The sequence below is a fragment of the Odontesthes bonariensis genome, chromosome 7, assembly GCF_027942865.1.
Source record: "Odontesthes bonariensis isolate fOdoBon6 chromosome 7, fOdoBon6.hap1, whole genome shotgun sequence".
NCBI lineage: Eukaryota > Metazoa > Chordata > Actinopteri > Atheriniformes > Atherinopsidae > Odontesthes > Odontesthes bonariensis.
Window position 1 is genome coordinate 33,750,790 of NC_134512.1, and position 21,285 is coordinate 33,772,074.

The window sequence follows — 21,285 nt, forward strand, 5'->3', positions numbered from 1 at the left end:
AATCTACCCAAAACTTTTCGGGATATTTCACTCAAGATAAGAAAAAGTGGTTCTCGTGTTGCTATAGTTCGTTTAAGGCTATCATGAAAGTCAATAAGAGTTATCCTCCTGGCACCAAATGTAATGTCAAATAACCAAAAACATCAAAACAAGAAGCTTACATTTGTGCCGCAGTAGAAGTAGGAGGATCATCAACATGCAGATGAACTTTAATTCCAAGCTGTTGGAATATTTCAGTCTGTAGCAAAGCAGCATTTCAATAGAATGACTGCTCCATTCATATTAAAAGTATAAATAAAAATCAAAATGCTTAAAAAGAAGCACATGAATGCTGATTTTCTTTTGCTTCTTGTTAGCAAAAACTTCAAGCTCATTCTCAGACTTGACGAAGCATCTGAGACCACTGTTTTCCCAGACTGTGTCGGACACCTAATGACAAGTATAATGACCTCTATGCTAATTTTACTTTTCCTCATAAGCTGCACCACCCCCAACATCCAATCTCCCCAAAAACCGATCAATGAACTTATTTTCTAGTTAAAATGCAAAGCCAAATGTCTCGTTCAGGGTGAAGATCACAGCAGAAAATAAGTGTGGCTTTCTTCTAAATTAACAATGATGGTAAAAGCCTGTGCCACCTTGTTCTGGAGCCCCAACGGAGCGAACCAGCAGACACCTTGAAATGTCTGTGCTTTGGCAGCCGATTCACATGAGCCTCACTGATTCTGGCCAGCAGCCTTGTGAGTGCAGTCAACTGTCATCCCCCCTCCTTCCAAATTCAAGCTAAAAAGAAAGATTTTCCACTGAGTGTGAAAACACATCCTGGGTGGTAAGAACTGCCATCTTCACAATGACCGTCGACCCCGTTGAGCTGGACGAAACAGCGAAGTGCTACACATCAGAGGACGGCGCCTTGACTACGGGAGACTAAGGTTACAGAGAGTCGCAACCTCCAAACAAGCTATCTGGAGGAGAGCAGTGACCGATCACATTACAGGATAATGTTACAGTCACAGAAGCGTGGGATGTGTGTGTATATTTGTCTTTTAAGGGCAGACACAATCCTGTGCATCACATCACAGCCACAAACGAAACTCCATCTGTTTGGGTTGGACTAAAAACATATTTGACTTTCACTCCCGTTTTGTTTTGAGGGAGCATCGTGTGAACTACAGTATCCACACATATTTAAACAAGAAAAACAAGTAACAGGACCTGATAATTAAACCTCTTTTTGTACATTGACAACCCATAATTTTCCTGATAATTGACCGATGAAGACAAAGACGGTACCGAATCAAAAGCCCCTTTCAGAAAAGTTTTTTTGTGTGTGCTTTAATAATGCATCCTGATTTGAACAATAACACAAAGATGGGACTTTTCCTCCAGTGAAGCACAGTTTATCTTACAATCGAGCACAAAGGTCAGCCCCTGCAGTATAAGCAGCACGTTTTGAAAGCTCTCGGAACAGAGGATAAAGCGGAGACAAATAATACACTGAAATAAAATCCAGCTAAAAATACGGACTTTGGCCAGGTTTCTTGGCGTGATTATTCATACTGTTATTCGCTGAGCTGAGATAAGGATTATATCTGCGCTGCACAGAAGCAGAGATACAAACACAAACTCTTTTTGGAAAAGACAGCAATGCATCTACATATATCTTATATTAATCAAACTGCAGGCAAACTGAGTTGGCTTCTTTAAGCGATAATTGAGTTTTGAGAATTTGAGTCAGACTTACAGCTGAGCATTATATTTGCAAAGATTTCAAAAGTGTTACTCGTCTGTGCTTTAGAACTGTCAGTCGCAGCTGACCGGCGGCAGGATACGCTGACCCGACAGATGGCAACCTGGACCTTCTTCAGCTGAGAAAATAGCGACGAAGTAAACATCTGTCTGATCCCGACTCAAATACGAAGCAGGGAACAATTCACATCAAAATGATTTCGCTCAAACTTATTTAATGTTTCGGTGGTTTAAGATGATGGAAATGTGTCCTTCTGTGGCTCCCAATCTGAATCCTTTTGTTTCTCCAAGCAAAGTTTTTTAAACTTTTAACTTTTAACAGAGCCAGTAATTCATGCAAACTGAACCCAAATCCTTCATTACCACACTGTAGCCAAGTTATTTTCTCTAGAAATGATTGATGCTGCCAGGAAAGATGTAAAACAAACATGGGTTATTTCCACATGAAGACTTGAGATTTATCAAACAACTCTTTCTGCAGTTGCTCTTCACACATATTCTTTCCTCTGGGAGTTTTTCTTCGGCAGCTTCACTCTCCGTGTGAATCACAAGGGAGGGCCCAGAAGGCAGGTTGTGACACAGTAAGAGCAGGTTTGGGAATCTCCGTTTTGTTTACAACATGTCGAGAGTGGCAGATGTGGCTACTTGATGACGGTTGTCACATCAGTGCAACACGTGTCCTAACATGCATGTGTAATACGAACGAGTGAACAATACTTTTACCAGCATCTGGAAAAAAAATAGCTGCTGCGCTAGCACGTCGTCTGCCAGACATTTTCAAAATGTCTTCACAAGTTTGGAACAAATGCTGCGGATAGTGGCGTTTTCATATGCCACCTCTACGGAACATATCTGGAACATCTAATGCATGTGTGAAAACAGCTGTAGTTTGCACGGGCCCACGCGGCCCTGATAGTGTTAGGGTACAGGAAAGAGTTTGGGGAGTTGTGAGGAGGCTCTGACCACCACCACTGTCCTCACACTAACTGAAAAGAAAACAACACAAACAAACATCTCTTTCCCAAACCAGCTGGAGTTTGCAGAAATGTTCCAGCTCCATTAGATTTAACTCTGTACAACTGATTAATCAATTAGTTAAATTGAGTAAAAAGCCTTAATCCTCCCCTCATTTATTTATGATTTGCTTCCAAGGAGTCTGGCTGTCTTTAAATCTTTTAAGGTGGTCTTGAGCAACAGTTCTCCAGACTTTCTGAAGGTCTTTCAAACAGTTTTCTTTAGATATTAGCTGCTTTTTCGCCAATTTCTCTCAAACTTGCGAATTCAAACAGGTAAACCAGCTTATAGGTAAGAATGACTCAAACAACCCCGGTGTTGGTCAGGTGGTTCAGTGACATGCGACTGTAATGAACAACCTCTCTACTGTCTTCAAGATCCAAGAAGTCCAGTTTCCCTTATTCATTATTGCTTTTCGGATCTGAAGAAGAGCTTTGGGATGTCCTCCAAGAAGCTCGGAGAAATATTCCTCAAGACTGCTTAAAGAAATGACAAGATATGCATATATCATCATACGAACATCTGAAGATGCTCACTTTAACCCTCATACCTGATTTAAAACACAACTTAATTTCTGAAAAGGGACATTTTTGTCCCCTTTTAAAACGACCTAAAAACATCAAATGTTAACATTTTTTTCCGCTTTTTTTTCATAAATCTTTTATTCCACTTCAGTTCTGATCATAACTACCAAGTTTTCAATTATTTTAAAAAATTTAACCCTTTAAATACTGGTTTAAATGACGTAAACGCCAATTTCTGTGAAAAAAACTCACAAAAACTGCTATATTTTCAATATATAGAATGCAAAGTGGAATTGTTGAGGGGGGATAATTATGGTCTGGGATAAGTCAATGATCAGCAACAACATTGATTTTTAGGGATTTTTAATTTTTTTGTTATGCCTGATTTAAAAAAAAACTCCTTAATTTCTGAAAAGGGACATTTTTGTCCCCTTTTAAAACAACCTAAAAACATCATATATTAATATTTTTTTCCACTTTTTTTTTCATAAATCTTTTATTCCACTTCAGTTCTGATCATAACTACCAAGTTTTCAATTATTTTAAAAAAAATTAACCCTTTAAATGCCAATTTGAACTTTTTAGCCCAATTTTGAAGCCTTTAGGTGCCAGTATTTTCAAAATATGGAATGCAGAGTGGAATTATTGAGTAGGGATAATTAGGGTCTGGGATATGTCAATGATTAGCAACAACATTGATTTTTAGGGATTTTTAATTTTTTTGTTATGCCTGATTTAAAAAAAAAATCCTTAATTTCTGAAAAGGGCCATTTTTGTCCCCTTCTGAAATGATCCCCAAAATACCATTTGTTGATATTTTTTTCCACTTTTTTTTTCAGAAATCTTTTCTTCCACTTCAGTTCTGATCATAACCATCAAGTTTTCAATTATTTTCAAAAAATTAACCCTTTAAATACCAGTGTATATGAGGTAAACACCAATTTTCGTCAAAAACCAGACACAAAAACTGCTGTATTTTCAATATATGCAATGCCAATTGAAATATTCTATGGGGGATTATTAGGTCTGGGATATGTCATTGATGAGCTAAAACATCAGTTTTATCAGCTTTTTAGTTTTTCTGCAATGGCAGATTACAGAAACGGCTCCCATAGACATCCATTATAATGAATACAGCATTAGACTATGGCACACACGCACGCGCAGTCCAGGATTATTTGGGGTTTTCGGTGCTCATCCTCGCTGACCACTGGGTCCCTGTGCGCTGTGCTGAGGAGGAGAACATTTTCCACCTCTTCGGCACAAATGACATGCGATATGTAGATTACAGAAAGTGTGTGTTGCAGTGAAGGCCATGTTGAGGAGCGCACAGGTCTGTGGCTCGCCTGCAGATGGACTGGGGGAAACTCAGGCTTATTCCTTCTAATGGTCCCAACCATGGCAAGTTTTCATTTGAGCAGATCTTCATTCCAATACTTGACGATAGCAATTTAGCTTATTATTTATATATTATTATTTAGCTTATTAGCCCACGACGTAGGCCGATACATTTTAACACAGCGTCTAAAGCTCGCCACTCCCAAACTCTTCATCGGTAAAACGGCCGATGTACGACCGTACTGAAACATTCATATCATTCATATCTTAGATGTCTTTGGAAGGCTATGAGCTGCGCACGTCACAGGCAACCCACACTTTGATGCCATATTTTGGGGGTTTGCTGGGGATTTACTGCAGAAACGCGCAGCGACCCGGAAAGGCCTTCAGCTGCTCATCGATGCAGACTTTCTGCCCGGGGTGAAGAGGCGGGTGAGTCGGCTCTCCCACTTCTCCCAGAGAGCTGCAATCGGAGCCAGTTTGCCCTCTCGCTGTCGATGGGGTCGTGTCAGCTGGTCATCAAACAAGGGATTCAAATCTTGTGTGTGCCATGGTTTGCCTGAACATGGCCCATCCAGTGCATCCCACAGACTGAGGGTGCTCTCACCTCGTGAGTGATGCACCGCGGCGAGGATGAGCGGCCCGAGGAAGGCCTCCAGCTCTCCTTTGTCGGTGTTCCTCCAGGCCTCTGTGGTGCGTCTGCCTTCCAGGTTGGTGAATTGAATGATCAGCTCCATCAGCTCATCAGTCAGAAAAAGATCCCAGGTGGGCTTCACATCAGTTATGCGGGCGCATGCGTAGGTGGTCGGTCCAGGGCGAGCACAGGGCGCAGGCAGGTATCGGAGGGTGTTGGCGTGGTTGTCAGACCAGGATATCTTGCCATTTTTTGACACCAACAGAATATACAGGCCGGCAGTGTCATCACTTTCATCCTCCGTGCTGTTATAATCAGAGCTGCTGGAGGTAGGGTGAGTTCCCATTCTTCATCTGAGGAATCATCAGAGGACGATGAATAGAGAGAGTCGCTGTGCCCTGGTCTGAGGACTTCCTCCACCGCTTGGGCAACGCTGAATTTTTGTGCCATGCCTTCCAACCTTCAGGAGAATGAGAAATGTGCACAGCTCTCGTATTCTCATGCTGGTGGATCTGTCGTTGACAAACGAGGGTGCTTTCATCATGTTACCTCAAAGACACCTAAATTATTTTATTATGTTACCTCAAAGAAACCCAAACTATTTCTCAGTCTGACGACCGCATAACATCACTGGGGTCACACAGGTGTCCGTGTGTGTGTGTGTGTGTGTGCGTGTGTGTGTGTGTGTGTGTGTGTGCGTGCGTACGTGTGTGGGTGCGTGCATGCGCGTGTGTGTGTGTGTGTGTGTGTGTAAGTGCGTTTGTGTGTGTGTGTGCCACAGTCTAATGCTGTATTCATTATAATGGATATCTATGGGAGCCGTTTCTGTAATCTGCCATTGCAGAAAAACTAAAAAGCTGATAAAACTGATGTTGTAGCTCATCAATGACATATCCCAGACCTAATAATCCCCCATAGAATATTTCACTTTGCATTGCATATATTGAAAATACAGCAGTTTTTGTGTCTGTTTTTTAACGAAAATTGGTGTTTACCTCATATACACTGGTATTTAAAGGGTTAATTTTTTGAAAATAATTGAAAACTTGATGGTTATGATCAGAACTGAAGTGGAATAAAAGATTTATGAAAAAAAAAGTGGAAAAAAATATTAACATATGGTATTTTGAGGATCATTTTAGAAGGGGACAAAAATGGCCCTTTTCAGAAATTAAGGATTTTTTTTTAAAATCAGGAATAACAAAAAAATTAAAAATCCCTAAAAATCAATGTTGTTGCTAATCATTGACATATCCCAGACCCTAATTATCCCTACTCAATAATTCCACTCTGCATTCCATATTTTGAAAATACTGGCACCTAAAGGCTTCAAAATTGGGCTAAAAAGTTCAAATTGGCATTTAAAGGGTTAATTTTTTTGAAAATAATTGAAAACTTGGTAGTTATGATCAGAACTGAAGTGGAATAAAAGATTTATGAAAAAAAAAGTGGAAAAAAATATTAATATATGATGTTTTTAGGTCGTTTTAAAAGGGGACAAAAATGTCCCTTTTCAGAAATTAAGGAGTTTTTTTTTTACACAATGAAAAATTGCATTGTATATGATGTGTGTTTGAAATTCGAAAAAATAGTCAAAAATACACAACTGGACCAAATATGATGAGTATCACTATCTACAGTGTGAAATTAGAGGAGAAAGTTCACCCCAAGTGGACAAAAATGTCCCCTATCAGGGATTAGGGTTAAGTTGACATAGGAGACGAAGTGTATTTGTGTTATTTATTAAATGTACTACTCGTTTTTCTTAAGGTAACAACTTCCTGCCTGGTGATTCACTGAGGATGCTGAAGGACGATGGTAAAAGAGCTTCTAAAAGTTTGACCAATTCCCTCACTGGAGAATGGTGGCATGTCTAACAAGAGATTTCAACCACTTCTGCAATGCAGCGTGACAGAGAGAAAAAATAAAACAATGACACTCCAACGTGTGTTTCTATCCACAAATAATTACTTTAATATGCAACTCTGCTGTCAAAGTGTCCTCCCACTTCATTCCGCTCTCAAACTGTACATCCGTGTTTTCCACTTTCCTGGGTTCTCTGCTCCCCTCATTCCTTTAATCAGCCTCATACCTCCCTCCATCTTCACCTCCTCTCTCCTCTGCGCCTCAGCTGTTTGTTTGACATCGTTTCTGACAAGTCAAACTGTGAGATTTTTGTCTTCAGAGATGCTCACATTCCCCGTTTTCAGGGCAAAACCAAGTGTGTTGTGGGTATTTTTTACTGCAAGTGTTAGTGTGGATGCAAATAAAGCACCAAATACTGACAAAGTAACTCAATTATTAATCAGCTTATATACTGAATTTTGAATATGGGTACAAAATAACTTGTTTTTTTGCCAGCTTTGCTTGTGCAGTGTTGAGACTGACCTTTAAAAGTCAATTCTTACTTTCATTATTGCAGAAAAGTGGACATTAACCATGTGTGCTGGCTCAGCTTTAAAAGCCCCACGTCATCCAACAGTCTCATAGTTCTTCCCTGTTTTTGCAGAGCAAGAACTGATGGAAACTAAATTAAATAACAAGCTTTTATCCTCCACTTGCATGTTAACAGCGCAGCTAATTTCCCTCCAAAGAAATGGCTTGCAGTGAGATGAGTGAATGCAACCAGAGTCGAAATGTGAGTTGGCTGCATTTGAAAGTTTGTTGCCTAAGCGGCGTTCATACATTAAGGTACAGCGACAGACATGGACCTCAACTCGTGCCAGAAACTGTTCCACCAAACAGCAAAAGATGAAGCAACATGATCTTCTCTCAAAAAAGGTTTACGAAGGTTTAATTTGTTAGATTCACTCCAAACTGAGTAAAGAAAGTAATCGGCGGATCCACCAAACATGGAGAAGGGTACGGAACTTTTACTCGGCCATTTTCATTTTAAAGTTCTTCCAGACGGCGGAGTCGACAGAACCAAAGTCATCTGTAAACACTGCCAAGTTGAATTGTCTTCTCAGCGTAGTAGTTCCAGTCTAAAATATCACTTAAAGGCAAAACACACGACTGATAGCAGCAAGTCATTCAAGGAAACAGACAGTGGAGCAAGGCTTCTACATAAAAACTACAGAAAGATGCTGATGTTAAAAGTGTGTTTGCACAACAAATGTTATGGCACTTTCATTCATATGGCAGCACATTTAAAATAAAACTAAATGCTAAAAGCTATACACTACTTTTGAATTCATTTTTGGATTTTCCGTACAAATGCGATTAATCAGGGAAATCATGTGATTAATTAGATTAAAAATTTTAATCATTGCCAACCCCTAATATATATATATATTCATCCTCAAGCATATATAATTTCGTTCAATAAGCTTAAAGGATTACTAACCAACTGCACCTTTTTGTCCAAATACGGTCACTTCCAAGACTAAAAAACAAACAAAAAAAAGGTCCCTTCCTCTCGTCTTCACCAGTGCATGAGCTGACTGGCAGTAATGACAATAGCAGGGCGATTAATGATTATTTTGTCATGAATCATTGACAAGATGTGTGTCGCATAGAAAAATAATACAAGTCTGCTGGTAATGTACAATGATGTTCAGCAGAGTCAACTAATTTTATTCATGCAGTTGATACCAATCTTGTTGTTTGGCATCCAATAAACTACATTTGTATCAACCGTATGATCCGAGTGTGTCAATATGCTGCTTGCACCATTAAATCTGAGCAGTGTGTGTGGCCCGTGTGGCAGCTGATACGTTTCAATGGCGTGCAAAGTTCCCAGTGAGCTGCCGTAGAAATTGTTCAGACCCACCGAGAAGGTGACAACCAAATGCCAGACTTCAGACTTCAATTCACTTACCAATGGGTGACGTCACAGTGACCTTATCCATCATTAATTTCACAGTCTCTGGGATCTAGGGGGATTATAACCATGAAACCAACGTAATGTGTTTCTGCAGGACCCAACCTCACGTCACAACATTTGAATCGATGATATGGAGGTCTTTCAGTCTTAATATGAGTCTCACGCAAAGTGAATAACCATTAAGGTTTAGAATCAGCAGAAAGTGGTTTTTGCCTGCAGTTTCAAAGAATACACACGATACTTCATCCCGTGTGGTTCGGTTGATAAATTTAAAGCTAAAAGATAAAGTTTTAAGCAGCCACCAGAAAACATGTACCAGGTATGTTACCGTGTCCAAAATGTAGTGACGTCACAACAGTGTTAACGTGACATAACTTGAATTGAAGCGTATGAAAAGTAAAACGTATAAGCCGTCAGGCTGTAGATTGTCTAACCATGTGTTTTTAAGACTAGACCGCGTACCTTAGGGCCTACTTGTGGTGAAAAAGCAGTAGAAAAATGAGAAATGATGAGTGGGAGAGAAGCACATAAGTGCAATGATGGGAAAACAATGCAGGATGAGTCTTGAAATAATCATCTTTTACATTAAGGTCTTCAAATCAGCACCTTCCTCATCTCCAACAGTATAACTGTTTGTGTCCTGACAAAGGAGCAGGCATGAAGATGTAGAATGTAGACCGAGATAACACATTTATCTACATGAATCCCAGAAAGAATGACTGTCTGAAAAGAGCCGTGTGCCTTTAAATGTTGCTGCTCCAAAGAAGTGTGAGACAGAATTATCTCCTTTCGTTTCCTAAAGGATGATCCAGTGCATCCTCTGCTAAAGAAGGTAAGAAACGAAGCACTGAAGCGCCTCTCCTGAGCTTTTAGAGAATTTCACTGCCTCTTAGATATTTCTGAGTCATTTCACTCAGTTTGGAACATCAATAGATCTACATTTATTGTAGCTGTGTAGAAGAACACCTCCTCTTTCCTGAATCCAAACAGCTGGCAGATCAGAGACAGAAATAACTCAAAGATCCATGTTCACTTTACAGGTCAAACATTCCCTACGCAACAAAGTCTCCTCTACAGGATCAGGTGGAACTTTTTAATTCTCCCTCTTGGTTTATTCTTTTCAGTGATCTCCAGGAGTCCCACACAGGCAGCTCAGGCCACACAGGGACGGCGCTCCACAGGGGGATTAAAAGCTACTGCAAAGTTCCACGACACTTCACTATGATACATTACTTTTTGCATAATTTTACACACCGACAGCATTCCCAGCAGCACTCTGCTTTCCTTTCTCACGTGTAAAAAGCTTTAAATCATCCCTTGCATGCTTCTGCTCTGGGTCACAGTGGCAGAAAGTATGCAAAGTGAGGTCTGAGAGACACAAAGTTAAATCCTTTTCTTCACTTTCACAATATTCTGCTTCATTCTCTTGGAAACCATAACAGCCAAGAAGCCCCGACTTCTTCTTTTATTTCCTTTCAGGCAGCAGTGGAACTACAGCATCTATCCTTGGCGAGTCTCTACCACCGTTTTCTAATTTCCTTTCCTCCCTTGACAGCCAACCACAGATAACCTCTAATAAACTATATCCATTTCATTTTTATTTACATTTTTCTCTTTTTGTCTCCACCTTTTCTTCCACTCCGTTAGCAAACAGAGGATTATTTCTTCTGGCCCGACTTTGCCTTCCTGGTTTTCTATGCTCCTCTTACCATCCCTCTCTCACCGTCATCCCTCTGCCTTACACTCGCCAACATCTCTCCATCTTTTTCTGCGTCTTTCCTCGCCGTGAGCACCAGTGGATTACCTCCAGTGAACCACACTTGTGAGGAGCAACAGTAGCTAAGATGACAGAGCAATCATCTGATCCCGTGCGGCTGCAGAGAAAATGAACGCTCTTGGAATTATACAGGCCGCTTTGATCACGGGGATGAGTGCCATCATCTGCTAATCTACTCCGCATGCATATGGATGGCACAGTCATAAAACCCACTCCACAGGCCACTGAATGCTTCTGTCAGAGTAAACTGTTTTATAACTACCACAATAAGATTTTTTTTTTTTTTACCATTTAGGGATTTTTTTAATAAATGGCCTCTTCAACGTGGCCCCTGTTTATTTATTTTCTCTGGTTTTCAAGTGGTAATGCCACCCAAGTGCCAGCCGGAGCTGCATTAATGAATTCACTGTCGTCAGTGGCAATGATGCCTTTCAACTACCTCCCTTTTAAATGAGATTTGCAACAGAAAAGAGGCACCGGCCTGCTGCATTCACTGAGAGGAGGCTCCTTCAGCTCTCTCAAGTCGGCCTTCTGTGATGTGCGTACGTGTGCGCGCGTGTGTGTGCTCTCCATCTCCAACATTAGATGCAGCAGATGCTTAAGCAGGGGGGAGCCACACATCAGCCTTGATATTCTGCTATTAGCAGATCAGCAGCCCCCCTTTTCTCCCCCTCCTCCTCCGTTTACACATGCTGTCAGAAATTGATGATCTGCATTCACACAGCATGTGTCAGTGCGACTAAACATCATTTAATGGCTCCGAGCTGACAGCACATAACTGAGCAAGCGGAGAAACACCGCCGTCACAATAAAAAGTACAATGTTTTCTTTCCTGGAGTGTGTACACAAGCCAAATGTGCTGCAGCACATCTATATATGCCAGTAAGATGTTACACAATATCCCTTCCAATTAAATGATGTAACGTAAAGTGACTGTAGAGATGGATAAACTCCATATTTACAGATTTTTGTTGTTGATCTAAAATATGGATGCTTTAAGTCTAAACCTACATAATTTCTCCTAGTGCGCAGTAGCCACCAAACCACAAATTTACCCTCAAATAAGAGATAGGAAGCAGCTTTAACAGCGTTTAAATGTCTTATAATCACCAGTAAATTTCACGGATAGCCAGTAATACATTTCCAAAAGCAGCTTCATGAACTTACCTAACGCTCGCGCTTCTTTAAACCCAGCATCAATTAACCTGTGTCTTTTAACGCTGTATGACAATTATCAAATTTAAATGACTTTTTCCAACCACAGCTATTACAGAAACTTCCACAGTCATATTACTTACAATATGCGACTCCTCTGGAGCGTTGTGGGGACGAATCCTGCAATTTCTGCTCGTGGGAGACGCGTTAAAATAAAGTTGACACAAAAGATCGAGCAGGCATGGCCGTGACTCACACACAAAGCCTGTCCGACCAGTGTGCACAGTTGTCTCTCGCCTGCACTCTTGTGTGTTCGTTGTAATAAAGCGCGAGCGCACTAACTATTTCACCTGCCATGTGATAGGCACGATGCCTTCACGAGCTCCTCGTAACTCGTGCGCTCGTGTGTCCTTCCCCAATATCAAGAGTCAGTTTAAAGCAATGATTTCGCCCCCTGATAATTTGAAACTATTGTTTGTGATATTGATTCTTTTAGTTAATTTTTAAAAAGTCAGGCAAAAAAAACAACAACACTGAAAACAGCCGGATTTCCACATGTACAATAGGAATAAACAGTCACAGTAAATATTTACATACTTTCTCTTTTGATATTCCAAGATAAAGTCGTGTTTATATGCTATTGATTCAGGCTTACTGAAGTCTTAAACTGAAGACAAAGACGGGAAAACACGTTTTTGCTCAAAATACTTTGATTATATGTATCTGACAGCATACCAGGAGCAGGTAATCTCAATTATTAGCTGGGAAATTTGGTTTTTAAGGCTTTAACTTTGCAGACCTGTGAAGGGTTTTTGTCACTTCACTTACCTTACGACTTCTCACATCTTCATTGTGTCTCAGGTAAAAGATGGGGGAGTGAGTGTCTACAACAAACAACATGGGAGTGAAAGTTACTGGAGTAACTTTTATGTGCTGCCTGTTTTAATGTGACTCAACACTGGCATCTAGTGACACAATAACAACAGCAGCTGTCTGACAAAATGCACACTTCTCCAACAGGGGGATAACATGCATTTATTTAGGTTTTTGGTTACATAAAGTGTTTTCTATTCGTATGATAACTAATTTACCTTGTCTTATGTTCCTTTAATGGTTTGAGATGTCTTTTTGTTGTGAATTGGCAGTATTTAGATAAAAAATGTATTGCACTGAATTAAATATACACCTGTCACACCAAGATGATCTCTTATTTTTAAAGGTTTCTTTACTTTAATCAACATTCTGCCATTATATGTGTGCCACATGTAGTTAAAATATATGCAGAACTTCAGTCAGACTGCAATTTTCCTGCAATTTAAAACCAATTCAGTCTTTTCAATTTAGATGGTCTCATTTTCCTGATTTGGTTTACCTGCTCATACAAAAACATGGAAAGACAATTTTGTGTTGAGTGAGAAGTTTGACTGGTTTCCCACAGCGACCATATCAATTATCATAAACTTCATTATTGTGAAAGATGAATTGGGAGGGATACTTTCTTTGCCACAGGCTGAATTAAAACCCACACTTGTTACCATGTTGAGGGAATTTTCTTGAATTTTCCACATAAGTTAAATGTTGTCAGTGATTGTATATTAATTAGTTCTCCTGTCAAAATCAGGTTGTGGTGTTTCACAACTCTTTCAAGTTGGATTACCTCCCCCTTAAGGACCTGGAGAAGGGCCTTAAGGTTACTACTGCAGTGCATTCCATGTTGATCTAGATCAGTCCTCTCTTCATCATTTACAAATTATTCAAAACACAGAAGCACGTCTTTTAACTGGTATGAAAACACACAAAAACATACTGTAAGTCCAGCCGTGGTTGCTCTTCTCTGGCTCTGTTTGTTTCCAGATTGATTTTAGATTTAATTGCTCACTTTTAAAGTTCCAAATGGACTGGCTCCATCTCATTCAACCAATCTTCAACCCCTGTAAGAGCACTAAGGTGTCCCTTAGGTCCAGATTACAACTCAGAGGTGATCCATCTTTTCAGCGGCTGACAACAAATGAAAACTTAAGCACCCAATTCCTCTTTTTGTTAATACTAGAGACATATAATCGCTCCACCCCATGAAAAGAACAGTGAAAAGTAATCAGAGCGAGCCTAATTTTGTTCTAATTCCTGTTTATGATGAAAAGATTGAAACTTCAGCCTAAAACTGTGCTCCACACCATCTAGTTGAGGCCTAAAGATTGGGATTTGCTGCAAAATGGGACTTGGAATATCTTTAAAATGCTTTTCCTCCACATATCACACAGTAAAACAAACTCACAGCTCATTGACATTCATTCAGGAGCTGGAATCCAACTGTGCATGAAACATTTACCTGTACAATCCGTCTCTATTGTTTCAGAGAAGAAAACATTGCCCCAAAATATCCACTTATTTTCATTCCCAGCCAATCACACAAGAGACACACGGCCACATTACACTTCAGTGTTGTCAGTTATGAGCTTGTAGATGTTTCTTTTCTTCCTGTAGGTGAAGTCAAAACTCAAGCAAGTTATTGTATAGCAGCTCCTTCAGATCACCCTGAATTAATCCCGATGAGACAAGAACAAAAAGAATGAACAGTGACACCTGTTGTCCACTTACTGGACTCACAGCTGCAGAGTTAACCCACATAGCTCAAACTGTCCAGATGCAGTTTATTTTGGGAAAGGTTGCATTTTCTGAGACTAATCAGACTATTCCTCTTTACTGCTAAATAAATACCAGTTATTGCAAAAGCAGAAACTATAGCTTTAATGTGGTCAGTTTAAAATCATGCAGCTATAGGTTGAAGACATCCTCAAACAGCACGCTATAACATTAAATTAGTGTAGAAATACTACCCAAATATTTGAGGAATGGAATTAAAAATGTATTATCACTAAGATGCTTCACGTGGAGAAAATGTGCAAGTCAGAAAATGGATGAATGCAAACTAAATCTGGGAAATATATGTGATATATCTGGGATATGTGTTTTAAAGCTGCCAACAAAGATGCAGGTAAGTCCTGTAGAAAAAGAATACTTTCTTTTATGTTTCTTTTTCCTTTTTATTCACACTTTTAGACTCAGATGGTCCAGATCTTTTGGCTCAAAGTCCCGAAATTCTTAACATCACTTGGATTTGTTGTGATCTCATTAACTGCAAATGGTTATTTTAATATATTGAAAACCATTACTAACCGATATTCCCTCCCTTTCTTACAGGATTGTGCACCAAAATCTGACATGGTGTGCACTTCCTGATTAAATCTGCATTAACCATATCACAACAAACAGGGTTTTGAAAGGACCCAAAACTTTTATTTGGGTAAATGAGATCATGGATGATATTTTCTAATCTGTTTCTCAGTTTTCAATTATGTAAATAACAGCAAAGGTCATCTCATGACTGTCACATGCCAGCAAAAAAGAACAGGATGTGCCCAAATGTGACCAGCAGGAGGAGTCAATGCAAAGTAAAACAAACAAACAAAAGCAACAGTTACCATGTTTAAAGTGCATGTATTTATATATATATATATATATATATATATATATATATAAACATACACTCACTGGTCACTTTATTAGGTACACCTTGCTAGTAAAAGGTTGGACCCCCTTTGCCTTAATTCTTCGTTGCATACTTTCAACAAGGTGTTGGAAACATTCCTCAGATATTTTGGTCGATATTGACATGACAGCATCACGCGGTTGCTGCAGATTTGTCGGCTGCACATCTATGATGAGAATCTCCCGTTCCACCACATCCCAAAGGTGCTCTATTGGACTGAGATCTGGTGACTGTGGAGGCCACTGGAGTACAGTGAACTCATTGTCATGTTCAACAAACCAGTTTGAGATGATATGATCTTTGTGACATGGTGCATTATCCTGATGGAAGCAGCATCAGAAGATGGGTTCACTGTGGTCATAAAGGGATGGATACATCTATACATATATATCTATTTATAGATATATGTGTATATATACAAGGGCTGTCAAAATTAATTAATTGCAAATATACACACACGTTACACGTTTTTTGAACACGCAAGCGGAAATTCCGTTCTTCTATTGTCCAATTTTGGTGAGCCTGTGTGAATTGAAGTCTTAGTTTCCTGTTCTTAGCTGACAGGAATGGCACCCGGTGGGGTCTCCTGCTGCTGTAGCCCATCTTCTTCAAGGTTTGCCGTGTTGTGCGTTCAGAGATGGTATTCTGCATTGTGCTTATTTGAGTTACTGTTGCCTTCCTGTCATCTCCAACCAGTCTGCCCATTCTCCTCTGACCTCTCACATCAACAAGGCATCACTGGATATTTTCTGATTGTGCGTGGAAATGCCAGTAGATCATCAGTTTCTGAAATACTCACACCAGCCCGCCTGGAACCAACAACCATGCCACGTAAGTCACTTAAATCCCCTTTCTCCCCCATTCTCATGCTCAGTTTGAACTTCATTAAGTTGTCTTGACCACCTCTACATGCCTAAAATGCATTGAGTTGCGGGCATGCGATTGGCTTATTAGCTATTTGTGTTAAAAAGCAATTGAACAAGTGTAAAGTGGCCAGTGAGTGACCACTTATTCTATTTTTATTCTATTTTTCTCTTTATTTCACATTTTTATTTTATTCTATACTGCACAGTTGTACACGAGAGCTCGTTGCAATTTTATTTCACTATGGGTGTACATCCACGTGACAAATAAAATGGAATCTGAGTGTATGTAATTTAGAAGTACATTTTTAGAATATTTGACATAGCCTACTTTTAAATAAACATGCTGCACAAAAATGACAATTCTAACTATTTTTCCACGTTGTCCGCATAATAAATGCTTGATGAGACTCGAGGTCACCGTAAATCTATTAAAAGTCTCGAAATTCCACATAGGGTTATTAGGCTCAGGGCCAGCGCGTGTGATAAGCCTACCCACTAAATGGCTTGTTTGCTGAGTGTTTTCCATAACACGCTCACACACAGTTTGCCTCTGCATTCCGTTCTAATCCCGCTGTCATTGGTCCAACGGCACGTCCATCATATTTTCCCAGCCTAAACTTGCGTCTGATTGGCTGAAGGGATACCTAAGGTGGTTGCTCAAACGCCATTGGTTGAAAAACTAGGTTAGTGGTCCGACAGGCATGACGGTGAAGAGAAACTGGGTCACCGATTGAAAATCGTTTATGTCACAGTTCTGTGTGTTGCTATTACATATTACCAGCGACTTCCAAATGGATAGGCGGCTCTCATTGGATACGTTGTAAGTATAAAACGAAAATGAGCTTATGTTTGATTTAAACGCATCTCGGGCGCTTTACTGGGTTTTAATCCTTGATGGATATCGTCGATGTTTTCCCTGCTCTGTGGTCATGTCAGTGTGGTTTTGTGGAACAGGAGGAGGGACGTTAGCTCGGCGGCCAAGTCTTGACAGTTAGCGTTCCGTAGCTAGCAGCAGTATGCTAATATTAGCCCGCGGGACCATTTTACATTATAGATCAATGGTAGGGAAAAAAAAACAAACGCCTCTAATCTGGTCGGTGTAATTTCAACTGTTGCCAGCAACCACCAGGGCTCCAAATGGACCCCGTTCACAGGTAAGTGTCGGTCCTCGGACTTGCTCATTGTTAACCAAACGTGACCTAGTACCGAATAAGTGTCCAGAGCTCCAGTGCTAGCACGCTAGCAATGTAAACAGGCCTTGATGGGGTATCTGGCACACGGTTCCTTCGACAGCATCCACCCTGCTGTGATAACTTTTAACCTCCCAACGCAAAGCTCTTCTCTCGGCACCGTTGCCAATGTGCTGTCTCGGGACACTGTGTTCATGTTTGGTGATGAAACATCGTGACACTATATTGGCATTAGCGTGGGAACTGTGGTGTCCACCCGGTTTCCACAGTGCCCGCAGTGGCTGCCAAAAGATGCTCCAAAAAAAAAAAAAATTGGGGTTTTGGTTTCATTATGCAGCAGGCATAATAAAGACGGTGTTCACGATGGTCTCCCACTACGTTTTTAACAAATAAGTTGCTCATTATTTGAATCATGATTACAGTTCTGGGTCAAACTCAGGACACCGAGTCCTATTTTTTAAATGGGGAAAAATGGTCTGTATTTATGTATTTTTCGATGCTTCCTTGGAATATTATTACACTTGTTGGTAAAACATCTCGGTTTTATCTATATTTTTTATTTCCTAGTATATTAATTGGCTTTTCTAATGTGCAAACGGTCTCATTCCTGCTGTGATCTGTGCTGCTGTAGTACTATGCTATAGTCTCTGCTATGGTGCTATCAGTAGTTTATGTGTTAACCTTTTCGTGACAGAAAGGACATCTATGTTGAACTTCAGACCTGTCAGTACACAGGTGTTGCTCTGTTGGTTTCTTAACAGATAGCAGGCTACATTAACAGCTTATCAGTGTTGATATTTCACCATAGTGACATTTTGAAAGCAGAAGTTTGCGTGTTTTAAGAAAAACAAGGATTTAGTTTCTTTTTTATCTATTTTTTGTTTTTTTGTTTTAAGGAAACAAAGTGGCCCGAATAAGATATTGGGCAAAGGTTGGTGAGATGAGAAAATGTTAAAAGGAGCTGTTGGGTAAACTGTGGTCAGCCTGCCTGTCTCACTATGACTTATAATGTATAATTATATGATTTTTCTCAATCTGGAAACTTGTGAGTCATGCAGAAAGCTCAGAAGAGTGCGCAATTTCTGGCATAAGCAATGGAGGGTGTTCGTTAGGGTTATCAGTAAGTCTACCTTTATTTTTTTAAGCTGTGACTTTGAGTCAGGGCATTTCGTTATTTATATGTGATAAAACTTTATGTAACGTAATGACTTAATTTCCTCCACACTCTCCTTGTGAAACAAAATGAAATGAATATTGCTTCCTCCGTCCTGCCTGCCTGTTGGTGAGTCTGTCCTCCTTTCTCTCATCAAGCTGTTGGTGAGGAAATTGTTCAAGATATATTTTCATTTCATGCTTGCTATCTTAATCGCTATGCTCAGTATCCACTGAAGATTAACAAAGCCCGTCTTTAAACATCAGGCTTCAGCTGATTTCAGAGGGTACCACAAGCAAATTTGATTACTTGAGCCATAAACCTTTTATAATGAAGGGCATACCCAGAAAAATGTTATTTAGACATCAATTTTCTCTCGTGACGTTAGGCCAAATTGTACAAGGATTGATTTGGGAAATGATTGAGCTTCCATCAGACCATATTTAACAAGGTGAAATTTGCTGATGGTGTGAATAGGGAGCATCATTGAGGGGTTTACAAGCTTAGCCTGTAGCAACTAGCATGGCTGACTGGCTAAGAATATTCTGAATTATTTCTTTCAGATCAACTTATCCTGGAAAATTAATCTATTGTCATACCCATCATTAATAATGTGAAATTTGAGAATATCTGCAGTTTGTCTTTTCCTAACAGGAGAACCAGAGGGATGCCAGTTAGGTTCACTCCATATGTGTTCAACCAAATTATTTAGTGCGTCGTAGGACTGTAAGAGCAAGCTGATTTGCTTTTTTACCGAGATTTATGAAAATATTAAGATGGACAAAGTGTGGCTCACAACCATTATTTTCCAGCTGATTTGCACAAAACAAAGACGTTGTGTTGGGGTGATACTTTGGACGTAGATGTGCTGTTCGGGAGTTTTTGCTGTCGGAGCTAAAGTAGTCTTTTCCCTCTAGTGTCAACCTACAGGCCAAGTTTGTAGACCGGTTTCCTCATATTTACTGCACTGAACTGTGGTGTATTCATCTTATTTAACCAAATTTTCAAGATTCAGACTGTCAATCTCTGTCTTAGGTTTGTATCGGTACAAATACGTGGATGTTCCAGATGAGATGTAGGCTAGTCGTATAAAAACTCCCCGTTTTTTTTTTTTATAACTCGGGCACAAAGTGCAAACGAGGGACAGGAAGTTATCTTCTACATTATAAGCTCAACCAGAAACTTTCATTATGTCTATGGTTTGTAGTTGTTCATACGGATCAAACGGAGGAAACGTGAGAAGCTTTTATTAATCACCTGAAGCTGAGTTCTTTGTGGGAAAAACGTAGGAAACTTAACCCCAAAAATTCTAAGAGATGGCTTGAAGAGTTTTCTTTTATTTTTAAGTCACTTAACCTAAGAAAAAAATCGAGGTTACGGACCAAGCCCATAATGATAACGTTGTGTACCTTCGTAGGAAGTTGCTAATATCTAAGACCTTCAGCCTAGTAACATAATCATCACATCCACCCAGTTAAAATCTTTCTCCTTCATCTCGTCCATTTATCTTTCTGCTTCCTTCCCTCCACGTCCCACTCGTTTGTCATCAGAATCGTGCAAGTTTTATCTTCTTGACTGGCAACGTCCTACTCGCCTGTAATAAACAGAGGCGATATTCAGGTTAACCTTTTAAACGGGCCGTAATAAAAGTAGTGCAATCAGATGTTTATCCAGGAAAGTGGGGTAAATTGTTCCAGAGAAAGGTTGAATGACTTTGTCTGTAGTAAGAAGCTCTGCCAAGTAACACAAAGCCTCATAGTGACCTGATATCTCGTACCTGATAAGAAGTGTGTAAGGCCTCAGTTACTGGCTGGAAGCTTTTTGCTGCAGACGTATACAGAGATCTGACACATTACAGTTGTTTGACTGGCGATGCCTTATATTTTACCCGAGTATAAAGGTGTAAAAGATGTGTTTTAAAAGCCCACACTGCCCTCGCTTTCCTAATCATTTTCTGTCAAGCTGTGGAACTCTGAGAGGGAGAACGCTGCAGTTAGAAACCGTAAGCCAGGGGCTTCTGCTTTTTAAAAAAAACTCTTTACATAAGGAACATATTTCCTTTTTCAAGCAGTTAACACACCCATTGTACACACAGACAGTTTGTTACACCCTGAACTTTGCAAAAATGTCTCCACCTCCTGCCAAATTCCTGCATTTAGTGTGGTGACATCAGATACAGGCGTTCACTGTGCAGCTCCGTCCATGTTGAACCTAAGAAGAGATCTTCTAAGAATGAACATTAAACACCTGTTTCTCAGGGTTAGGGGTTATCTAACTCTGGTGTATCTGCGATGCGTTATGTCACTGTGAATGTGATGTGAACCAACATGTGGCTTCCGTGTAAATTCCACTGGCACCACATTGGATGAAAGTGACACTGATAGCCCAGTCACCAGTCCTGGCCGATCAAGCGGCAGACTGTCCAGTTCTGGCCACCCGCTCACCGATCGATGCATCTCTGTAAACTTTGTACCCACAGTTAGAAGCATTTCTGGGTTATTTTTAGCAT

At 40.1% G+C, this 21,285-nt stretch overlaps 2 protein-coding genes across 5 annotated transcripts in view; one reads left to right on the plus strand and one right to left on the minus strand.

The window, feature by feature from the left end:
- Positions 1-12,322, minus strand: part of ppfibp2b (PPFIA binding protein 2b) — a 101,944-nt gene extending 89,622 nt beyond the window's left edge. For both annotated transcript variants that reach the window (XM_075470625.1, XM_075470626.1), the window contains exon 1: positions 12,161-12,322. The gene's annotated coding sequence lies outside the window, so the exon portion shown is untranslated. The remainder of the gene's footprint in view (positions 1-12,160) is intronic.
- Positions 12,323-17,126: 4,804 nt separating this feature from the next.
- LOC142384408 (basic helix-loop-helix ARNT-like protein 1) overlaps positions 17,127-21,285 on the plus strand; it is a 29,739-nt gene continuing 25,580 nt past the window's right edge. For 2 of the 3 annotated variants that reach the window (XM_075470632.1, XM_075470635.1), the window contains exon 1: positions 17,127-17,253. The gene's annotated coding sequence lies outside the window, so the exon portion shown is untranslated. Of the gene's footprint in view, positions 17,254-17,503; positions 17,588-21,285 lie in introns of those variants that run through there. The other variant, XM_075470634.1, reaches the window with a different exon arrangement.